Source organism: Lactuca serriola, chromosome 7 (assembly GCF_051521515.1).
Source record: "Lactuca serriola cultivar US96UC23 chromosome 7, Lser_US96UC23_V15, whole genome shotgun sequence".
Taxonomy (NCBI): Eukaryota; Viridiplantae; Streptophyta; class Magnoliopsida; order Asterales; family Asteraceae; genus Lactuca; species Lactuca serriola.
Genome location: NC_136414.1, coordinates 42,555,266 through 42,579,658, shown reverse-complemented (window position 1 = coordinate 42,579,658; position 24,393 = coordinate 42,555,266). Strand labels below are relative to the sequence as shown.

At 42.3% G+C, this 24,393-nt stretch overlaps 1 pseudogene; it reads left to right on the top strand.

Moving 5' to 3' along the window:
• Positions 1-21,192: 21,192 nt before the first annotated feature.
• LOC145063914 (heat shock cognate 70 kDa protein-like) lies at positions 21,193-23,413 on the top strand (annotated as a pseudogene).
• Positions 23,414-24,393: the final 980 nt, after the last annotated feature.

Below are 24,393 nucleotides of genomic sequence, written 5' to 3'. Positions count from 1 at the left end.
CACTCCAATATGCTACAATCACACGCCCAGATATTGCATATGCAGTCAATTGCGTATGTCAATTCATGCACTCCCCAACCGTTCAACATTGGCAAGCTACAAAACGCATCCTTCGTTATCTAAAAGGAACATTACATCATTGTCTACATTTCTCACCAACAAAAGCTGACTCTCTTCTTGCCTACTCGGATGCCGGTTGGATTTCAAACCACGAGGACAGTCGGTCTCAACACGGATATGCAATCTTTCATGGCTCAAACCTTATCAGTTGGACATCAAGAAAACAACGCGTCGTCGCACGGTCAAGTACAGAGGCAGAATACCGGTCCTTAGCATACACAACAACTGAGTTATTGTGGCTCAAACAGTTAATCAAAGAACTTCATGCTCCTATTCTGCAGCCACCACAGCTCCTTTGTGACAACGTCAGTGCCATATTTATGAGCAAAAATCCTGTCATCAGCACAAGATCCAAGCACATCGCCTTAGACTTTCACTTCATTCGAGAACAAATTGAGATCGGAGGACTAAAAATTTGTTATATCCCCTCAGTTGACCAATTGGCTGACATATTCACCAAACCACTGTCAAAGGATAGAGTACAACTGCTTCATTCCAAGCTTCAAGTTTGCCACAACCTTCAGCTTGCCGGGGGCTAATAACCACGTGTTTAGTATATGTTGAAGTATTCAATTTACCGTTCCTATTCTAATGTATACCGTTGGATAGTGTCGTATAGTTAGGCATGTATTTTCCATTCTACTGTATATATATCTTGTACCATTTTCTGTATCAATGAGCAGAGGAAACAAGAATGTCGTTTTCTATATATGTCAAAAGATTTCACTCATTACCAGAGATGTTTTTCTCATTTTCTATTTCTATCATGGTGGTGTTCTATTTCAGCGTTGGTTTTTCTTAACAGCAAACACGTTATGCTGATAGTCGAGCGAGCTTTTACCTCGTAGGCTGCTTGGTAAAGGATTTCAATGGTATCAAGTTGAGAGGATGCAGAAAGGGTTAGATGGTGCATAATGTCGTTTATAGGATTTGAAATGAAGGTTAATATAATAGGTCATGTTCAATGTAAGGAGGACATAAATGAAGTAAATATGATTTTGTTATTAATATTCCAACAACTAATTACATTTCTCCATGCCATCCCCAATCTATTCCATTTATTCATTATTATTAAGATGTATCGGTGGAATACATATAAAATCTCTCTTTGTGCTAAGATGGAGGAGGACATTCACTGTCCACACCATCTTGGTGGTCATGTGGTGATGACTTGGAGCCATGTTTGTAGCCTCATGCCGTATATACCATGGGATACCACAACTAGTGATCTCTCTTATTCTCTGTTCCTCTCTTCTTCTCGTTGAAGGTACACTAAGTTTTGGTATGTAAAGAGTCGTGGTGAGAAGGAAGGAGATGGTGGTGAGGTGGAGTGTTTGGTGTGGTTTCCATACCCTTACACCATCAACGTTTTTAATTCGGTAATGGGTATTCTTTTAATTTTGATTTGGTAGTAGTGATTTTTTTTTTGATTTAGTATTTATTTCAAATGAATATTTACTATTTTTATTCTTAGTTAATGGAAATCTACTTAAAAATCCTTATGTTTAGGTATCATAATCGAACTTATTTTTTTTTTCTTTTCGTCAATTAAATCCCAAAAACCGTCCGTTGTATTTATTTTGACCAATTTACCAGTTATACACCATGTTTTGGTATGTAAAGAGTCGTGGTGAGAAGGAAGGAGATGGTGGTGAGGTGGAGTGTTTGGTGTGGTTTCCATACCCTTAAAACATCAATGATTTTAATTCGGTAATGGGTATTCTTTTAATTTTGATTTGGTAGTAGTGATTTTTTTTTGATTTAGTATTTATTTCAAATGAATATTTATTATTTTTATTCTTAGTCAATAGAAATCTACTTAAAAATCCTTATGTTTAGGTATCATAATCGACCTTATCTTTTTTTTTCTTTTCGTCAATTAAATCCCAAAAACCGTCAGTTGTATTTATTTTGACCAATTTACGTAAACTGCCGGTAAACTGACCACCAACAGAATATAAGGACTTTATCGCAAATAAATTAAAAAATATAATGGTATATATATATATATATATATATATATATATATATATATATATTATCTAAGTACATTTTTTTTCAAACATATTATATTATCTTATATTAATCTTATGGTAATTTCTTTGTTTGACAAAGGATATCTATTATGAAAATAACTGTTTTCTTATAAAAGTAATGGTTTTTATAATAGTTTAGTCAAAATATTGTATTATCTGATATTAATATTGTAATATTTTCTTGTATTATATTATATTAATCTTATGATATTTTCTTTGTGTCACAAAGAATATCTATTATGAATATTGTTTTCTTCTAAAAATAATCATAATTATTATACTTCTATCAACCAAATTGTATTATCCTACATCAATATTATTATATATATTCTTTGTCTAACAGATAATATATGCTATGAAGTAGTTTTTATTCTTCTTAAACTAACCATTTTTATAATATTTCTGTCTAACAGATTGTTATCATATATTAATCTTATAAAAACAGTTTTTTTTAAAGAAAAAGAAAACTATTTTCATAACAGATATATTTTTTTAGACAAAGAAAATATCATAAGATTAATGTAAGATACAAATATTTGAGACATAAGTATTGTAAAAATGGTAAGTTTTAGAAGATTTTTTTTTTCATAATAGATAATATCTGTCAGATAAAAAACATCATAAGATTAATGTATGATAATATAATCTGTTAGACGAAGATATTATAAAAATGTTTATTTTTAGAAGAAAAAAACTATCTTCATAATAGATATTTTCTGTCAGACAAAAAATATTATGAAATTAATGTAAGATTCCAATCTGTTAGACTGAAGTATTAAAAAAATAATTACATTTAGAAGAAAAATATATATTTTATAATATATATATATTATCTATCAGACAAAGAAAACACCATAAGATTATTGTAAGATAACTGCATCACTTGTTTTCAGGAATTGATCAGATGAAGACTTGAGGATTTCAAAGATAAGGTTTTGAAAAAAAAAACAGATGCTACGACGTGGCAAGTATTTGGCCACACCGTGGCTATCTCAATTAAATTAAGATCACGTCTGGCTGACTACTACGACGTGGTGAGATGGTGACCATGACGTGGTACTGGCTGCAACCTAAGCCTAAGATTTTAGTGTTTCTCCTATAACTAAAGGCTTTAGCTCATGGTTTATGTCATTCTTTTCAGCCTCCACCCTCTAAACTCGAAACCATACCCTCGCTTGAGTGTTCTTGATGGTTGTGTGGTGCTCTTGATGTTTGAATCCTTATAATAAATCTTGGGAAAAAGGTGGTGTGCTTGTTTGTTGAAAGGCGGTATCTACTTTAAGTCTTGCATCTTCTGCATCTTGTTGAGCTTTGGAATGTATAAAGCTGATGGGTTTTGAGTACTACAACATTCCTATGGTGTACATGCATCCCTGATGCTTTGGATCTATGTTTTTCTCAAGTTATACATGCAAATCAAATTCTCCAAAGAATGAACCCAAACCAGCATGCAATTATCGTAAATCATAACATGAATGAAGTTAGGGATCCACAAGCCCAACTTTGCAACTATTAGATAAATGCAATACCAGTCCCCTTAGTTCGATTAGTCTCTTTTAATCACCAAATTAATTCCAAATTAATTTCTGATCAATACTAATTAAATAATATGATTTCTCAGTTAATATATTATTCTTATAATATATTAATAAATCATAATTAACATCTTTATGCATAATTCATCCAATCAAGTTGCTATGGTGAAGGCAACTAAAAAGGACCATGCTACTATCGGGTCAAGTACATACGAATTATAGTTATGGGCTTAGTGTAACAACCGAAAAATTCCAACCAATATAAACTTTTCAAAAACAACCCGATTTTATTAAATTATTACAAAAAGGTTTTCAATACAATTTATTTAGAGTATTCCCAGAATCACATCACAACATAAACATGAGGAGCGGTACGATCACGCCTTCGCCTTGCCACGGTCTCCTGAAGAACCTGAAAAACATTAAACCACAACTGTAAGCCCGAAAGCTTAGTGAGATATCCCCGAAAATACCAACCACATATACCATACATGCATAACCTGCCATATCATATCCGATCACAGAACAACCATGCATTTCGGGTCTACTGTGTGACTGGTCCGCCGCACCGGCCAACAGTCCACCTGGTCCACCCTCCGAGTCTAGCCATATACATCGAGTCTGCAGTGTGATTGGTCCGCCCGCACCGGGCCTTCAATCCACCTGGTCCACTCTTTGAGTCTACAGTATGACTGGTCCGCCCGCACCGGGCCTTCAGTCGGCCTGGTCCACTCTCCGAGCCTCGGCACGTCTGGTCCACCCTCTTGGGGCTTACAGCCTATCCGAACCGCTCGCTGGGCCTTCGGGACAACCGGTTCGCCCTGGGTATCTTGGCCTACATCACAAAGCAGGACCCGCCTCAACCCAACTCCAGTCCAATCAAGCATGTGCACATAAAGATACAATCATATAACAATTCACAGTCAATAAGCCGATCAAACAGATCACATAACATATCATCATCCTAACCAGGATACCGACCTAACCGGTCACTAGCATAGCATCACCCTACATATCAAGATACCGACCTCAACCAGGTCTCTAACATACACCATCCTAACTACCAGGATGCAAACATATCAAAGCAATAACATAACAACAATACCCGGATCTCAATCCGATAAAGGGCCGGCCTTGGTGCCTTAGACCCTGTTGATATAGTGAGGATAACTCACCTCGCACTGCCGAAACTCTGAACTGAGGAAGCAGATTCTCGAATCACCGACTCACCGAAAATCCTCAACTAGCCAACATAGCACAAATAAACATTAGGCCAAGCACAATACTCTTCTAAGGGTAAATTGACCATTTTACCCCTAACTCAATCCGACCCAACACTAGGTAAGCTCCCAAGCCCACCAATGGCCCAAAGTCCAGAAGTCCAAAACAAAGCCCATTATTGGCCCAATTTACTAAATTGGGCCCACCTCACCAAATGGGCCTAAACTCATGATACATAACAACCAATGGGCCCAAAATACTCTATCCATAATGTCCAGTCACGGCCCAAAATCCAGCAACTCAAATAACAGCCCAAACCCTAAGGCCCAAAATGAAAATCCAACAGAGGGAGTACGCTGGGCGTACACGCCGATTCGCAACAGGGGATCGGGGCACTGACTTGCTACGTGGGGCGTACTCGCTTGTTACGCGGGGCGTAACTTCGCTACTCATTAAGTCCCCATAACTTCTTAATGACTTAAGCTCTTAAGCCCGAACTTCAGATCCCTAGGCCAAACATGCCTAAGATTCATAAAGTCTCAAACTTTATCACTTGGGACGTCCATAAAGCTCTTAATCCAAGGTCTTAATCCATTAAGACCCACATATCTCACACAAGAAACAACCACAACCCTTGGGACCTCATTTTTCTCACTCAAGACCTCTCCAAAGGTCTGAAAGTACAGATAATCTCGGCCAACTCAAAACATGCATCAAGATGAGGACTTTTGGGACAAGAATGGTGTCAAAGCTTCACAACTCATAGATCTACACGATAAGAATGTCAAGCAAGAAGCTTTATACCTCAAATAGGCTCCAAAGGATGATGTCTTCCCAGATCTATAAGTTCCAGTCATTTCTCTCCTTCCTTGACAACTTCTCCTTTCTTCATTTATGCTCTCCTTTGCTAATCCAAGCTTTTCAAGGCCAAACACACCCAACAATGGAGGTGGAACGGCTAACTAGGGTTTCTGAGGTTAAGGGAGAGCTTATGGAGGCTAGGGTATGCACCAACATGTTCCTTATATAGAGGCTGACCCTAAATTTAGGGTTTTAGAACTCTGAGAGTACGCTGGGCGTACTTAACCTTGCACCCGCGTCACTTAATTACTCCATTACGCTGGGCGTAATCCCAGCTTACGCTGGGAGTACTCGGCAAGTCCCTAAATTTCATACTTGTCCCTCATTTTCCACTTTTCCCACAAGATGACCAAAATATCATTTCTCCGAAATCCCAGGGACTCACAATTAGGTACTCTTAGGAACGGGGTGTTACACTTAGACACTTAATCTAACAAAAGCTTCCACCTTTATCATTATTGGTTTTCATTTCATGCTATGGTGTCATTTTTAATCCTTTGAAGGGATGTTTTAGAGTTTTGAGCAACTCTAGAACCTTAGACTTGCTTGGTGACCATTTCTAGGCTTAATCTGACGGAAAAGGTGTTAGGTGATGGTTCCCTTTGAACCATACACTAGTTTTGGTTATTATAAAGGCTTAATAGACTTAGGGTTTAAGATCTTGCATTGTAGTGATGTCTTATTGGATAAAGTTGGAAGCTTTATCCATTAAGTCATTGAGAATATCAATATCTGAATTTATGAACCTTGATTTGTAAGGATTTAGCTCTTAATTCCAGAAACTACGACGTGCCCAAGGAAGGTTGATGGCGTGGTGGTGCTCTGCATGACGACTGATTTTTCTTGACTTGCCCATGGCATGGCCAAGAGCTCACGTTGTGGTGACCGTCGACTTGATTGACCATTAAATTTCGTTAGCCACTGACCATTGACTTTTGACCAGTTTGCCCTTATGTCAAACTTGAAGGATTTAGGTTGTTTATTGATGATTGATCTTTATTTGGTGATAGTCAGTTCGCAGGATTGATTAGTACAATGAGTGAGAGTGTTGTTGTGATTCTCCGATTTTGCGATTCATGTGAGTCTTCTCGCTATGTGCAGTATAAGAACTTTGGTCTCATGGTATGCTAGACTAGTAAGGTCTTGCCTGTTGATTGTATAATACTGTTAGGTGTCGTGATTGGTTAGGGCAATAATAGTATTGGTTAATCGTTGAGGGGATACCCTAGGGCTGTGTGTATTTTAAGTTAGATAGCCTGAGAACTCTTGGTCTAAAGCCTTATTGCATGGTTCTTGTTTGATTTATTACTTACGGGTATGATCATATATTCGACTGCCAACTACTTATCGATGGGTTTTCTAGGTTACAATAACAATGTACTTACGAAATTTCACATAATAGTTATGGGTACATGCAACCTAAAACATTCTATCGCTTTTCATTATTAATAACAACATACTTTATGAAACAAAATTAAAACCCTATGATAATCGAAAATCATAGATAGGAAACATACCTAAGACATAATTGAATATGTCAAACTCCTTTGATCTTCAAAGTCCATGGAAAGCAAGTGTCAATAATGTAAACGCCTTTACTCGCTCACACCAAAAACCCTAGAACAATTGAAATCGACAAAGAGAGAGGAGACAATGATGAAAATCGGATTTCATCATTCCATGAAGGCTCTCAATGAAATTTGGTGCCTTAAGGTTCCTATTTATAGTTTAGGTAATTACAGATGAATCCAAATTTGAATAGTTAAATATTAGATTTAATCCCTAGTTCAAATCCTTTCCTTATCATCTAATACAGATCTTCTAGAACCCTTTTAGAGTTCCCATAAAACCATGCATGCTATAGGAGGTTCTAGAATTGTCTTTTTTGTTCAACTATTGAACAATTACAATTCAACCCTTACACATTTAATTATTTCTAATTGATGGAACCTTGCTCTTGATGAGACCTCGCTTCTGACTCTGGGATGGGACCTTCTTGGTTGCCTGGATGTATCTGCAAGATCACAAAGAACAAGGGCCGTCAGCCGCTTCCCGGGAGGAGTTCCCAGGAGAACGCTCCGACGGTCAAGTTAGGATGGCTTTAGGGTTTGTGTTTGTTCTTTCTAGATCGGTTGGGGAGCTTACCTCGCTAGTATGAGAGTGCATCCTTTTATACCTAGCGCCCCTGCCTGGTCCGTACCAGACAGGATCGCTTTTTTGGGGAGACAGGATCAGAGGAGTTGATTGGAGGGTCATGCGCCTTCCACTGTTAGAGCGCTCTCATTGGCTTTGACGGTAATGCTCTGATCCCACTGTTTGTCTCCTGGCCGTACTTTTGTCTTGGAGCGAAGAGCGTCACTTGGCGGGCGCGAGCCTTTCGCCTGGGCGTTCCGCTCCCGGGGGCGCCAGCGGGCGCTGAGCCTGCTGGGTTGGATCTGGCTGGTGTGCCCGGTTCTAGGGCTTGGATGCAACTCTGCTGTGCTGCCCTAGGCACGCCATCAAGTCCCCCAGTCTAGTAGTCGTAGCGTTGCAACGCTAGTTACGACGTTCTGGACTTAACTGAATGACGCGTGCTCGTTTTTCTTTATCCGTCGCTCCGTTTTTAATGGTGACGTGACTGTTGGCAGTTACATCATCACATCAGTCATTTAAATGTCCCGCCTCTCTTCTTCTTTAAGAGGGTCTTTGCACAGTTTCTTTTGCTTCCTCTGTTCTTCTTTTCTTTTTCGTGTTCATTCTTCTTTCCCTCTTATGGCTAATCTTCCTGGGATCGTCCCTTCTTCTGCCGAGTACCGAAAATTGGAGGTCATGTATGGCTTATCCTCCTTAGAAGGTGTGGAATTTCCCTCTGCTGGCTCTAGTATCTCTTCTCCCCCCTGGAAAAATTAGGGTTTTCCTAAAAACCCTAGATGCTGGCATACGATTGCCTCTGACAGATTTCCAAGAGGAGGTTCTTCAGAAGGATGGCTGTAGTCTTCAGATGTTGACCCCTAACGCTGTTAACAAAGTGGTTGCCTTCGAGATGATCTGTAGAGCCAATGGGTATGTTCCCGACTATTTCGTTTTCAAGTTCTTTTTCCGGTTCTGCCTTACCGGTGACAAGTGTACTTTTTCGGCCCGTCGAGGGGGGCATGCCTTATTTCTTGATGAGCGTACCCCCAAGAATTGGCAAGACAAGTGGTTGCCGGTGAATCAGGAACTAGTTGGGAGTGGTCGTTACCGTGCCAATACTTTCGCCGATACTGTCCCCAAGCTCTTTCCTCACAATCAAGAAGTCGCCGATTACCTGAAAAGTGTGCAACTAACCGCTGAAGATTACTCCGAAGCGATCCTGTCCGGGGTAGGGATGAGCCCCTCCTGGAGGCGGCGTGGCAAGATGGCGGTGTTCTACTCCTTCGTTGATGGTGAGTGTCGCATTCGCTCTCTTTATTTTACTTTTGGTGTTTCTTTTAACCGCCTCCATGTGACTTGCATTTCATTCTACTTTTCTTTAGGTGTTGAGTCTTCCTTATCCATGGATGAGGTATTGCGTAAACGCTATCGAGGCAAACTAGAGTTTCGTGAGGTGGATCTGTTCGAGCATCTTCCCCCTCCTCGTCGGGCAGATCGTCTCAACACCCCTACTCCTCCAGTCCCTCTAGCGGGCTCGTCGGCGCCTGGGGGAGATCCGTTGTTTGCCCGCCCAATTTCCTCTGTTATGCCAATGGGCGGTGTTTCTTCCTCTTCCTCGGAGGACTGTGAGGACAGCAAAGAGGGTATTATTGCTGACGTTCGGCGAATGCAGGCGAAACGGAAGGCTATGCAGGCGATGGGTGAGCCGGTGATTGGCGCTCCCCCCCCCAAGAGAGTGCATACTAGGAACAGCTTTTCTCGCCTGCTGAGCTCGATGAGTTCCACACCAGTAAACTCCACCTCTCCTGGCGTGGTTGTGATTCCCGATGATGACGTGCAACAGTCTGAGGGGGTCAATAGGGCGACTGAACAGCCCGGTCTTTTAGATTTTTCTTCAATCCCTTCTCCAAGTGCTTCGTTTGTCCCCTCCAAGCTTTCTTCCCCAAAAGGCTTCAACCCCCCGGGCCAGTTACAGTTTCCACAGATGGTGGCCCCGGTGATGGTGCTTCTGGGTCGGCGGTTTTTGTGCCATCTTGGGATCTTTGCAACGATTCTCGTCTTTCTGTTCGTGCCAATTCCTTGGAGTTCTCGCGCCATGCCTACCCTCCAGCTGCAGTGGGGGATATGGATGCGATGGGTAGCCCTGCCCTTTCTCACAACATGGCTTAAGCTGCGGCGCAAGCGATGTTCTATCTTGTTGCAGGTTCCCGGCGCATCCATAGCCTTGGTGAGATGGAGGCCGCTGATGCCACCTGCGGGTCACGTCTGGCAAGCCTGGAGCACCGTCTGGGTGAGCTTGGCGATGATCTTTGCTCCACCGAAAAGAAATGCGAATTGCTGGCGTCTGAGAAGAATGTTCTTGATGAGGCTAAGGCTGCATTAGAGGCCAAGGTTGATTCTCTCACTCAAATGAATGAAGGCTTAATGATCCAGGTTGAAAGTCTCGAGCGTGACGTCATTGACCGTGACAAGCTTGTGTCTTCGCTGCAAGCAGATGTGTGCGCTGTTCGTCGAGATTTGGATTGGCTGCTGCAAATTGGTGTTGTGCGTATCGTTGATAAGCTGATAAAGCATCCTGACTTTACCAATGCTATCAGTCTTATCCGCCATGCTGCATATGTGGCCGGGGTTGAATCTGTCCAGAAAACTTTAAGTGGTGGTGAAAGTGGGGAGGCGGGTGCTAGTTCGCTGTCTGTCGGGCATGTGGTTAGCGTAAGTGATGCTCTCTTATCCTTTTCTAGTATGGATCACGCAAGTCTGTTGGGTCTGGGAGAGATGGGTATTGATGGTTTGCGAGAGTTGTGTTCTTTTGGTTCAGAGGGCACTCCTGAGGATGCTGCGAGTCGTGAAATGTTGCTTGTGAATGACATTGGTGTGGGAGGGAATGGTAAAGATTGTGGTGCTAGTGGTGATGGTCGAGGAGGTGCTGGAGATGGTGATGGTCGAGCAGGCGTTGGAGGTGGCGATGTTGATGAGGTGGCAGATGATAGGGAAGTTTTTGATGGGTTGGTTGGGAAAGTGAGTGCGGATGATGTTGTGGAGGGGGCTGTGGTTGGTGATAAGTTTGTTGGTGATGGTTCGAAGCCGTAATATTTCCTTGTTTTGTTTAGTCTATGTGCTTTGCTTTGCAATGGTTGAATTGCCCAGAACAATGTGATTTCTTTTATATGTATGTGTTTGATATGCATTAAGCATTATTTATTATCTCCTTTTGTGTTTTGTGCTTGGCTTATTCGTTTATTGCCTATTGCTCAAGATGTGCCAAATATTTTGCCTTGTTTGTTATTATTGACACGCTAAGTGTTCACATTGAGTGCGCTTAGCACTCATCATTCAATTGTTGGAGATTATTACACTAAGTATGAGAAATCAGCAATTGCATTACTATTTAACCGCGGGTTTTTTAAATACACTGAGTATTAAGCTCATGTCTCTTATGCATGAAACTTTATATATGTTGAGTACTAAACTCATGCCTTTAAATATAGGAATACACTGAGTATCAATTCTCATGTCACTTAGCATGGATAAATGTACTCTAAGTACTTCTAAGGTGCAATATACTCAATGGGATATCAACCAACTAGAGTTACATCTTTCCTCTTCCTTAGAAAAAATATTTCTTTAGGTTCCTAGCATTCCATGTTCTTGGAATGGGTCTTCCTTCCATCGTCTCTAACACAAATGCCCCGTTCTTGTTTGCCTCTATGACCCTGTATGGGCCTTCCCACGTTGGGCCTAGCTTTCCCTGGGGCTGTGCCCGACTGGCCTCATTTTTCCTCAAAACATACTCGCCCATTTTGAAGGCCTTCTCCTTTACCCTTTGGTTGTAATACCTTTCTGTTGCATGTTTATACGCAGCTTGACGTACTCCCGACTCTTCGCGCTTCTCCTCTAGGATATCTAAGTTTATCCTCAGGCCTTGTACGTTGCTTTCCTCATTTTGGTTGGACACCCTTAGCAGATTCACTGCCACTTCCATGGGGAGCATGACTTCAGTCCCATATGTCAAGCTGAAAGGGGTTTCCCTTGTGCTTTTCCGTGGTGTAGTCCTGTATGACCATAGCACCATTGGTATCTCCTCTGCCCAATTCCCTTTTGCTTTGCCCAACCTCTTTTTGATCCCATTGACAATGGTTCGGTTGGACACCTCTGTTTGACCGTTCGCTTGGGGGTGTGCCACCGATGTGAAGCGTTGGCTTATCCCTTTGGCAGTGCACCATTCTCTGAACGGGTTCTCAGCGAATTGCAAACCATTGTCACTGATGAGAACCTTAGGTGTTCCAAATCTTTTCATGATGTTTTTCCACAAAAATTTTATCATGTGCCTCCCAGATATGCATGCCAATGGTTCAGCTTCAATCCACTTTGTGAAGTAATCCACGGCTACCACCATATACTTCAGCTTCCCTGGTGCTTCTGGGAATGGACCCACTATGTCTATGCCCCACTGGTAGAAAGGCCATGGGCTGGATATGTTGCTTAGCGGCGCCGGGGGTTCCGCCTGGGCTGGGGCGTAAGATTGACACTCCCCACATTTCTTGGTTACTTCTACTGCGTCTTGATGTATCGTTGGCCAATATACCCCCATTCGTAGCACCTTTCCTGTCAAAGCCCTCGCTCCTTCGTGTGCGCCTACCTGCCCTGAGTGTGCTTCCTGCAATCTCTCTCTCCCCTTGGCTTGATCTAAACATTTTAGCCATGGAGACGTGAACCCCTTCTTGTACAACTCCCCGTTCACCATTGTGTATGAGGGCGCCTTTATACGTATTTTTCTGGCTTCATCATGGTCGTTCGGCAACAACCCTCTCTGGAGGTATTCCCGGAACGGCGTCATCCATGTGGGTCCTGCGGGGGTCAGGATGTTCACCTGCTGTTCATCAATGCTTCTCTCCCGGAGCACCTCCACTAAAACTTTCTTTGACAGGTGGTCGAAACAAGTGGATGCTAGCTTGCTCAAAGCGTCTGTCCTTTTATTCTCACTTCTGGGTATCTGCTTGATTGTAAATTGGCCGAATGATCCTACCAGTTGCTTTACCATCTTTACATACCTTCCCATTCTTTGGTCTCTTACCTCAAAACTCCCATTGACTTGGTTCGCTGCTAACCTTGAGTCGGTTAGTGCTGTTACAGCTTTTGCACCCATCTGTTTGGCGAGTCGCAATCCTACGAGCAGTGCCTCATACTCCGCCTCGTTGTTCGATGTACGGAAGTCGAAGCAGAGGGCGTAGGTTACCTCTTCTCCTTCTGGACTAGTCAGGATCAGCCCCGCCCCTGAGCCTTCCCTGCTGGACGCTCCGTCCGTGTACAGGGTCCATGAACCATCGTCGGTAGGGGCCTCTTCAACTACCCACACCTTTTCTTTCACCGGATTCCCTCCGTCAGGAATTTCTAGTAAGAAATCAGCCAACGCCTGCCCTTTGATACTTGTTCTTGGGCGGTAGTTTATGTCGTGCTCTCCCAGTTCAATTGCCCACTTGGCTAGCCGACCCGACGTCTCCGGCTTAAGCAAGATCTGTTTAAGGGGGTAGCTTGTGAGTACCTCGATTTGATGTGCCTGGAAGTATCGCCTTAATCGTCTCGCAGCGTAAATAAGTGCCAGCACCAATTTTTCCAGCATGGGATAATTGAGTTCTGGTCCTTGCAGCGCTCTGCTAACAAAGTATATCGGTCTCTGCTCTCCTTCCCTTTCCACAACTAATACCGATGATATCGCTTCACCTGACGTCGATATATACACTTGTAATGTTTCTCCCGGGATGGGGGTTGCCAGGGTCGGCAGCTTGTGCAGTGCCTCCTTGATTCTCTGGAGCGCCTTTTCAGCTTCATTCGTCCACTGGAAATTGTTTTTCTCGATGCATCCCTTTAAGGTGTGGAACAGTGGCATATCCTTGTCGGCAGATTTTGAGATGGACCTACTTAGAGCTGTGAGCTTCTCGTTCAGACCTTGTGCATCTCTAAGAGAGTTTGGGGTTGGCGTCTCGATGAACTCGTCGACCTTGATCGGGCTGGGCTGGACGCCTTGTCTAGTAACATAGTAACCCAAGAATTGCCCCTCTTCCACTCCAAACGTGCATTTGGCTGGGTTTAGTTTCATCTTGGTTACCTTTAATGTTTTGAAAGTCTCTTCGATGTCTTGCGAAATTTTTTCTTCATTTGGGCTCTTGATCACCATATCATCTACATATACCTCAATATTCCTTCCAATTTGCTTGGCGAATATTGAGTCAACTAGCCGTTGGTATGTCGCCCCTGCGTTCTTTAACCTGAAAGGCATCTTGGTGTAGCAGAACGTGCCATGGTCTGTATAGAAGGCTGTTTTCTCTTCGTCTTCTTTGCTCATCAATATCTGGTGATACCCTTTGTATGCGTCCAAGAAGCATTTTAGCTTGTATCCCTGTAGAGACTCTACCTTCTGATCGATTTTTGGGAGTGGGTAGCAATCTTTAGGGCATGCCTTGTTTAGACCAGAAAAGTCGATGCACATGCGCCACGACCCATCCTGCTTACGGACCATAACTGGGTTTGCGATCCATGTTGGGAACGTCGCCTCCCTTACTATTCCGGCCTCCGTCAGCTTAGACACTTCTGCATTGATCGCCCTGTTACGGTCTCCTCCTTGTACCCTTTTCTTCTGCTTAAACTCTTTTACCCCTGGTTTGATCATCAGCTTATGTTCGATGACCTTCCTTTCTACCCCCACCATATCCATGGGGGTCCAAGCAAATACATGTTTGTAGCGTTTGAGAAGGTCAACCAGTGCTCTTCTTGTGTGGCTTGGGAGGTCGCTTCCAACATCGATTGACTGATCGGGATATCCCTCATTGATTACCTCCTTCCCTTTTGCCGGACTGCCCCTGGGCCTCTTGGGCCCTTTGGTTATTTCTGCTGGCTTCATAATCGTATAGCACCGCAATTCTCTGGGCGGAGTGGCCAAAATCGTGGCTTCGCCCTTTGGTGTGTCGAATTTCATGATCCCATGCATGGTTGAAGGTACGGCCCCTAGCTTCAAGAGGGCGGTCCTTCCCAAGATGATGTTGTGTTCCGCCGAGTGCCGAATGACCACAAAGTCTATCAGGGCGGTCTTCTTCCGCTGCTTGTCGTGGCTAGTGATTGTTAAGGGGAGGTGGATCGTGCCTAACGGCCACAGGCTGTGGCCGGTGAATCCCACCAGCCTACCCGTCATAGGTCGCAAATTGTCTTTCCAGTGATCCGGGAGAAGCCGGAAGCAATGCTCATATATGATGTTTGCTGAGCTCCCGGTGTCGACATAGACCCTATGGATAGTCACGTCTTTGATGGATTCCTGTATTATCAGAGGGTTGTCGCCCTTCCAACCGTCTGGCCGAGGATCCTGTATGGAGAACGTGAGCGCGCGTGCTGGCGGTTTGACAATGATTTGCTCTCCTCGCTGTTCCTCCCTACTTCTTTTGTTGCGTATCATGAATATCTCCTTGGGCTGAACTCCTTCGCGGGATGGACCCTTGGCGTTCTCAGCATCGAATTTGGCGCGTAGGCTTCGCGCCACCTCCACCAGGTCTCCCTTAAGTTGTTTCTCCTCCATCTCCTTCTTTAGCACCGAACAGCTAGCTGTATCATGCGTTTTGCTTTTGTGGTATTCACAGTACCGACTCTTAGACGAATTGGCTGGCTGCTGTTTCTCAGACACTGCATATACTTCTGGGCGGCGACCCTGTCTGTTGTCTTTAATAAATGGTCGGAAACGCGGTGATGGTCTTCTTGCTTGGCCATAGTGTCTTCCTCCCCCTCGGAAGTCCGTGTGGGTCGGGTGGTGATGTCTAGTCGCCATAGCCTTCAAGTAGGCCTGCTTGGCTGCCTCACCCTCTTCCTGCCGTAGGTACCGCTCCACTCTTTCTTTCAACTCAGCTCGTGTTAGAGGCTTCTTTCCCATGAGTTTTTCCGAGAGGGGCCCAGGCAGGAGTCCCCATGTGAAAGCACCAGCGATGAGCCCTTCGTCATGCCCCGGTACATCCAGCGTAGCGTTTATGAACCTTGTAAAGTATTCTCGAACAGTCTCCCCCTCCCTTTGTTTGCAGCCTATAATTGAATGAGAATCGCCTTTATATTTACGTAGCTGCATGAAGTTGGTGAGGAAGAGGTATTTGAGCTGAGCGAAGTTTGAAATGCTGCCCGGTTGTAGCGTTTTGAACCATGTGCCGGCGTTGCCATCGAGCGTCGTCGGGAAGTATGTGCACCAAAACTTCTCGTTAAGTTTTAACGACGTCATCGTCCATTCATACGTATCAATGTGGCTATCTGGGTCGGTGGTTCCATTGTACGTTTTAAGCGTCAGGAGCTTCGCAGTGTTTGGTATTTCGTAATCCACCAGCTCTTTAACGAACGAAGATGTTACACTCCGGGAAAAACCATCCTGGTTTGGAGCAGTTGACGTCCCTTGCTGGTATTACGAACTCATTCCACGCTGTAGGGGCGTAAGGTAGCTTAGGCTTGGTTCATAAAAGGGGGATGGTTGGAATGGTAACTGGAGGGGATGGCTAGTGGAGAAAGGGTGCATGGACGTAACAGGGTTGATCATTATCGGCTGTTGTAAGTTGTTGTTCGAGGGAATAGTCGGTCCAGTCCATGCTCCGACCGTTGGGTATACGGGTGGTGAGTTGTTCATCATGATTTGCGCCAATGGTGGTAATAGTGTTGCAGAATTCTATCCACCAGTCATCTGGAACGATGTAGGTGTTACAAACGACGGTGAAAGGTTGAAAATGTGGCTCGATGGAGGTGCAGTTGAGTGGACTGTCCGCGTCTGTTGCAGCGGCGGCGCAAAGAACGGTGGCGTCTGAAGCTGTGTGGGCGAAAGTAGCTCCACCGGAGTTGCTCTTTGCTGAGAAGACAACGGTTGCGAAATATTTCCGGCGGCTGCTGTAGAACTTCCTTCGCCCAAAACTGGCCTATTGGTCGCTGTAGGCGGTGACGTTTCATCCAACGTCGCCATGGGACGTATGGGACTAACTGGTTGTCCCTCGCTACCGTTGGACGCCATTGATGCTTGATTTCGTGCTTTTGTTTGTGTTCTTCGTCTCACAAACAGATGACGCCAAATGATGGAACCTTGCTCTTTATGAGACCTCGCTTCTGACTCTGGGATGGGACCTTCTTGGTTGCCTGGATGTATCTGCAAGATCGCAAAGAACAAGGGCCGTCAGCCGCTTCCCGGGAGGAGTTCCCAGGAGAACGCTCCGACGGTCAAGTTAGGATGGCTTTAGGGTTTGTGTTTGTTCTTTCTAGATCGGTTGGGGAGCTTACCTCGCTAGTATGAGAGTGCGTCCTTTTATACCTAGCGCCCCTGCCTGGTCCGTACCAGACAGGATCACTTTTTTGGGGAGACAGGATCAGAGGAGCTGATTGGAGGGTCATGCGCCTTCCACTGTTAGAGCGCTCTCATTGGCTTTGACGGTAATGCTCTGATCCCACTGTTTGTCTCCTGGCCGTACTTTTGTCTTGGAGCGAAGAACGTCACTTGGCGGGCGCGAGCCCCTCGCCTGGGCGTTCCGCTCCCGGGGGCGCCAGCGGGCGCTGAGCCTGCTGGGCTGAATCTGGCTGGTGTGCCTGGTTCTAGGGCTTGGATGCAACTCTGCTGTGCTGCCCTAGGCACACCATCACTAATTAATCCTGAATTAAATTTAGATTAATTATGATCAACAACTAATTAATTGCAACTATTTCTAATTAATTATTAACCATTTCTAACTAATATATTAATTATATAATATATTAACAAATCATTTTATCTCTCTCTCAAAGTCATTTATAGCTATAACCCAAAAGGACTTTACTTTTATTTCAGAAAGTTATACCAATTTAGTTAAGGCCTTAGACACCTTAATCCAACATTATATGACTATGTATTCAGGAGATGGTTGTCAGTATTAACATTGACCCTGGTCTGGATGTGGTTCCGACGAGAGGTCGATGTTTGCAGGGCGGCTGGGAGTCGGTAGTAGTTGATGACTGAGAGCCGGTAGTAGTGGTGGTTGAGAGCTAGTGGCAGAGTGCCAGTAGAGGATAGATATGTTTATATGTATTTATGGATATGAGAGTTGGTAGATTGGCGCTAGAGCCGATGACTTTGTGTGGATGTATTGTATGTATAATGAAATATGTGGTATACTGGGAACTTAACAAGCTTCATGCTTACATAAAGACTTTTCAGTAGATTTCCCCTTAGTTAATTATCAAGACTGCCAATTGTTTTAGTTATTCTGTATTATTTGGTACAAAATACAATTTAGTAATTTCAAGGCTGGTCCTGAGGAGTTAAATATCATTAAAGGCCCATGACGAACCAAAAAAAAGGGCCCTTATTGTTATTACAAGTTTTTATTTTTAAATAAAAATATATAATAAAAAAATTAGGCTATATGCAGCTGCACATTTGCCCCCTCAACGCCTCTATGGTGTTTTAGTTTTGCTAATCACTATGCAAATAATAAGTTCAAAACTAGCTCAGTCCTTTTCGGTTTCGTTCTATCCTGTTCGGTCCATATATCAGGCGTTACCTAAGTGTATTATTTAATTCCCTACTCAAAGAAAGATTTCCTAACTTAAGTTAACAACAAAGTCCTTGTCCATGAAAATAATATAAACTAGGAAAGTTCCCCCCCCCGGCGGGGGTTAGAAGGTATTCTATTGTAAAAAATGTTTGTATGTCCAAACCAAATTTAAGACCAAAAAGTTCACACACACAAAAAAATATACAAATGTAATTGTGATGCTCCTTTGATATAACATGTCAGTGACTTAAAGCCTGACGAAAGGTGATTTTAAAGGCAAAATGGCCATTTTACATGAATTTTAACACCTAGGGACAAAGGGTTATCAAAGATGATTTTAGGGGCAAAGTTGTCATTTTACGTAGATGCAACATTGTAGGGACATAAAGTGTGAACCAATGTCTTCTATGATTGCTGAGAACTTTGAACTATAATGAATAAAGCAGCAACAATAAGCACCAGGAAACCTAAAATCTAGTCACTTCTCTCAGGCATTTTATCAAACAGGTCGTGTGCCTTTCCTGCAATCATTCTTTAAGCAGAAATTACAAATGGAAAATAGTTATAATCAAATCCCCAAAAACTGATCACAAAGGTTTACAATCTACAAGAAATTAAAAAAAAAGGAAGCCAAACCAAATTCAATTACGATGAAGAGTGAATACCAATACAAAGAATCGGTACAAAATCGCAAATTATGATTACTGATCAAGCAATTATAGAAAAACCCACAATAGAGAAGAGGTAAAGCTAAAGCCAATATTAATTTAATAAGAGACTATGATACTTAAAATTAAGAATAAATACTATTAAGAAGAAAAGTATAGGATCAATGTTACACTGAGTATATCATACATGTTTGATGGCAATGAGAGTAAAGTGATTTACAGGTTCTTGGAAAGAAATGGAGAGCTAAAGCAAGAAAACGGGGTCAAGCATCATCAAATTGGTTATATGTGAATATGATGCACTTTATGTAAATTAACAGACATAATACCTTGATTTTTTTGGTCAACGGTTTGGAAATGAAGACGGATTCACATGAATGCTTTTCTACAGGGGAATTTCTAGTGTGTGTGGTGATTCTTGGCGACAAAACACCTGGATAAAGTGTGATGTAGAGGAAGAGGTGCATACGTCGTCATAAGAGGCGATTATTGTTAGTTTCAGGTAGGGAAAAGGACAACCATTGATGGCGATGATGGTGATTTTTCTTCCGTCTCTAGGGAAGTCGAATGATGACGGTGGACGCTGGGTGCGTGTGCGCGTGACATTCAACGACCGTTCCGGCCGGTTAAACAACCTTAAACCCCTGTGAGAGACAAAGCAAGACTTGATTTGAAGCAGGCAACAAATGAAATTGAACGGTAGAGGCGCTGCACTTCTTTTTTTTTGTTCGTGTCACCACACAGCAACATAAAGAAATCAAGAACCCCTGCGGGTTCGATTTATTCAAAAGACAGGGGTTTGAGGTATAGAAGAAATCGAGTACAGTGATGGTGGTGGTGGAAGCGAATTAAAGAAAAAGTTTGAGGACAATAAAGAAAGTATCAACAAACACAATCCATGGCGGTGGAGGTTCTTATTGGAAGAGAAGGGTGGCAAACTAAATTTGCGAACCTTGTGGCCAATGTCTAAAGCAGTTAAAGAAGAGGTGAAGAAAGTAAATGTAAACAAAGTAAGGTGGTCAAAATAAGAAATGGAAAAGTTCACTGCATAAGCGTCCTCACAATTTATTATATATATAATATAATAAGCTGTTGCGATTAAAAATGCATTTAAAATAAAAACGTGATATACTAGTATAAAAAAAGGGGTAAAATGAAAATGTTATACCAAATAGGCAAATACCCGATTAAAGTGGATAAGTTCAACGATTGAACTATAGAAAGATTTAGATAACTTCATCAGCAAAAGACCGACTGAAGTAGAAAAGTTACAAAGCATTAATAGTAAAAAACTTTTAAAATTAAGAGGGGTGTTATCGGGTAAAATTTTCGGGTTTCGGGTAATTTGAGTCGGGTAATTCGGGTTTTTCATATAAAAAAATTTACCCGTTACCCTACCCAAATTAAATTCGGGTAATTCGGGTATGGGTAATTTGGGTAATGGGTCAGGTAAGGATAATTCGGGTATTACCCGATTTTATAATTTTTTTTTTTAATTTTTTAATGGCACATAAAAATAAATGTAATGAAATAAGTATGTCGTGCTAAACTTTGAACATTGAGATTTTTTACTCAATAATATTTAAGATATCAAGTATTCTTTCCGAACTTTCGATCTTGGGTTGAATTCTTTATTTTTTTTTCTATTTTTCTTGAGGAACTTGATCATTGGTTGGGTTGTCAACTTCAATCTTCTCATCTTCTACTTCAATATAGTCATCCATTGGTGACGAATACCAATGAAGAGCGGACGAGGTACAAGGGTTTTTTGACGTGGGGAAAATAGAACGAGCCTCAACGAGAGAAATTGAGATTTGAGAATTGGGAGGGTTAAATAAACTCATAAAGAGACATTATTTCTTATATATATTTCGGGTAATCGGGTATACCCGAAACCCAAACAACTTACCCTTTACCCGACCCGAAAAAAATTCGGGTTACCCACTTACCCGAAAAATTAACCCGATATCCGATTTACCCGTTACCCGAAAAAATCGGGTGGGTAATTCGGGTAACGGGTATTTTTGACAGGGCTCCAAAATCAACATTTTAAAGTACAAATTTGTTTAAACCCCCCATTGTATTGACTTTGGACTTTGGAGTATTAATAATGGACAGAAGAGGAAACTACGGACCGGCGATCGGTATAGACCTCGGAACAAACGTACTCATGTGTCGCCGTTTTGAAGCATGATCGCATAGAAATCATTCCCAATGATCAAGGCAACAGAACAACACCGTCTTCTGTTGCTTTCGTCGATGCAGCACGCCTCATCGGCGATAATGCCAAGAACCAAGTGGCTATGAATCCTACTAACACCATATTCGGTAAGCCTTTTCTAGTTATGCTGAATGTTGCTTATCTTACTATCATTATATACGCATATGAAAATTCCATATTATAGAAGGAATGTTAAGAAACTGTCCCTTTGATCGTTGTTATAAACTTATTACTCTTTTGACGCGATATTGTTCCCCCATTTGTTACATGCTAGGGTTTTAGTGTTTAGATCTATTCTGGCAAAAACTAACTAAACAATAAACTACATACATCAAGTCTCGATTACATTAGTTTACTGTGAGTGCAAGGTTTAAGCTTTAATTCATATTTATTTGCGTATATATTACCTTGTCTTTTAATTAAGACGAAAAAAATTACACTAGCTGCTTCGGGGAATCAAAATCTATACTGAGCTAGTTGGTTTTGGGTTGGCTTGTATTCAGATGCTAAGAGGCTGATTGGAAGGAGATTCAGTGATTCCAAAGTGCAGGATGACATTAAGTTGTGGCCTTTTAAGGTCATAAAAGGGTCAGACGACACACCAAAGATTATTGTCTCCTACAAAGGTCAAGAGAAAGAATTCTTGGCAGTAGAAATTTCGTCCATGATTCTTGGCAAGATGAAAGAAACTGCTGAGGCATACCTTGGAAAACCCGTGCAAAAGGCAGTGATAACAGTTCCAGCTTACTTTAACGACTCACAACGTCAATCAACAAAGGATGCTGGTGCTATTGCTGGACTTAATGTTATTCACATGATCAATGAGCCTACAGCAGCTGCAATTGCTTATGGTCTAGACAATAAGTCAGATATTAGCAGCAAGATTAGTATGCTAATGCTCCCACCTTTCAGGAAATCAAAGAAAAACGTGCTTGTCTTTGATTTGGGTGGTGGCACTTTTGATGTCTCTATATTGACCCTTGGACAAGGGGGTAGTACATTTGAGGTGAAAGCCGTTGTTGGTGACACTCATTTGGGAGGTGAGGATTTCGATAGCCGCATGGTGGATCACTGTGCTCGTGAATTTAAGAGGAGATGGAATAAGGACTTGACAGGTAACAAAAGAGCAATGGGGAGGTTGAGATGCGCTTGTGAGAAAGCAAAAAGGATTCTCTCATGCAATACTATTACATCAATCGAACTAGATGGTTTGCATGAGGGAATTGATTTTTCTATGAAATTCAGTCGAGCTAAATTTGAAGAACTTAACATGGATTACTTCGTTAAGTGCATCGAGACTCTAAAGGCATGTTTAAACGATGCAAAGATGGAGAAATCATGTGTAAATGAGGTGATTCTTGTTGGTGGCTCTACGAGAATACCTAAGGTCCGGTGTATGTTGCGGGAGCTTTTCGACAAGGAATTGTGCAAGAGCCTGAACCCTGATGAGGCTGTTGCATATGGTGCAGCGGTTATGGCTGCAAAGTTAGATGGTAAGAGTGATAGAAGTTGTCGAGATTTGGTGTTATTGGATGTCACTCCTTTGTCCCTTGGTGTGGAAATAAAAGGAGAAGTATTTGATGTTGTGATCCCACGGAACACTCCTATACCTACTAAGAAATCCAAAAATTATTCTACAACTGAGGACAACTATACTTCTATAACTTTTAAAGTGTATCAAGGTGAGCGAACCAGATCTACGGATAACCATTTGTTGGGGAAGTTAACAATTTCTGGAATACCACCAGCTCCAAAAGGAGTTGAAAAACTCAAGAAATACTTTGAAATTGATGCCAATGGCATCCTGAAAGTGACATCGAAGATATTATCAACCGGTAAGATGGAGAAACTGATAATTACCAACAAAAATGGAAGACTCTCAAAGGAAGAGATTGAGAAGATGGTAAATGATGCTGAGAAGTACAAAGAGGATGACCTAGAATACAAGAAGAAAGCAGATGCACTCAATGCATTGCGGGATTGCATATACAACATGAGGAATAAGATGAAAACTATGGCACAGCCTGGAAGGTTGAAGAAAATGGAGAATGCTATTCCTGAGGCGAGCAAGTGGCTAGAGCACAATGAAGCTGCATCTGTTGATTATTAGTGGACCTTTCTCGTATTGTATTTTGTATTAGTATAGTCCACATGTATTGTATGGCCAAAGGCCCATTCTGTCTAATTTTGTATTTATACGCCATAATGAATGAGAAGGGTTTTCAATGGGAAAATTACTCTGTTACATGGTATCAAACTAAAACACAGAATCCCTCGCCGATCCTGTTTCCTCTTCCCTTCATCACCTCAATCATTCTTCTCATTCTCTTCACTATGTCTGGTGATTCTCATATACCTTCTTCTACCATTAATATCAAGAAAGCTGTCCCTCTTGTATTAGATCTTGATCGTATGAATTATGATCTCTGGTGTGAAGTATTTGAAACCCATTGTATTGGGTTTGGTGTTGATGACCATCTCCAGCCACCTGTTCAGAAACCTTCAACCTCTGAACCCAAAGACAAAGATCTGCCCGTCGATCAAAAAGAATGGAACAAAATAGACTCCATCGTTAAATCTTGGATTTACAGCACCGTCTCTCATTCCCTCCTTCAGATGATTCTGAAAAGAAAAGCCACCGCCCATGGTCTGTGGGTTGCCTTGGAGGACCTGTTTCGCACTAACAAAGACCAAAAAGCTATGCAACTTGAAGATCAACTTCGAAACATTACTATGGGTGATTTATCGGTGAATGATTACTGCACTAAAATTAAGGGAATCTCATATATGCTAGAGAACCTTGGATCACCTGTACCATAAAGAAATCTCGTCTCATACACCCTCAGTGGCCTTACTAAAAAGTTCAAGACTATTGCCACCCAAATTCGCTACTCTGACAACAATTATGACTTTATGAAGGCTTGATCTATCCTCATTATGGAGGAACAACAGTTTGAACTTGATCAAGATCGTCACATTATCCCATCCCATTCAGACAACTCCTCTTCCCCAACGGTTCTTCTCACTAATGGTTCTCCATCTAACAACAACAATCGAGCTCCCTCTGACAGTAATTATCGTGGGGGTAGA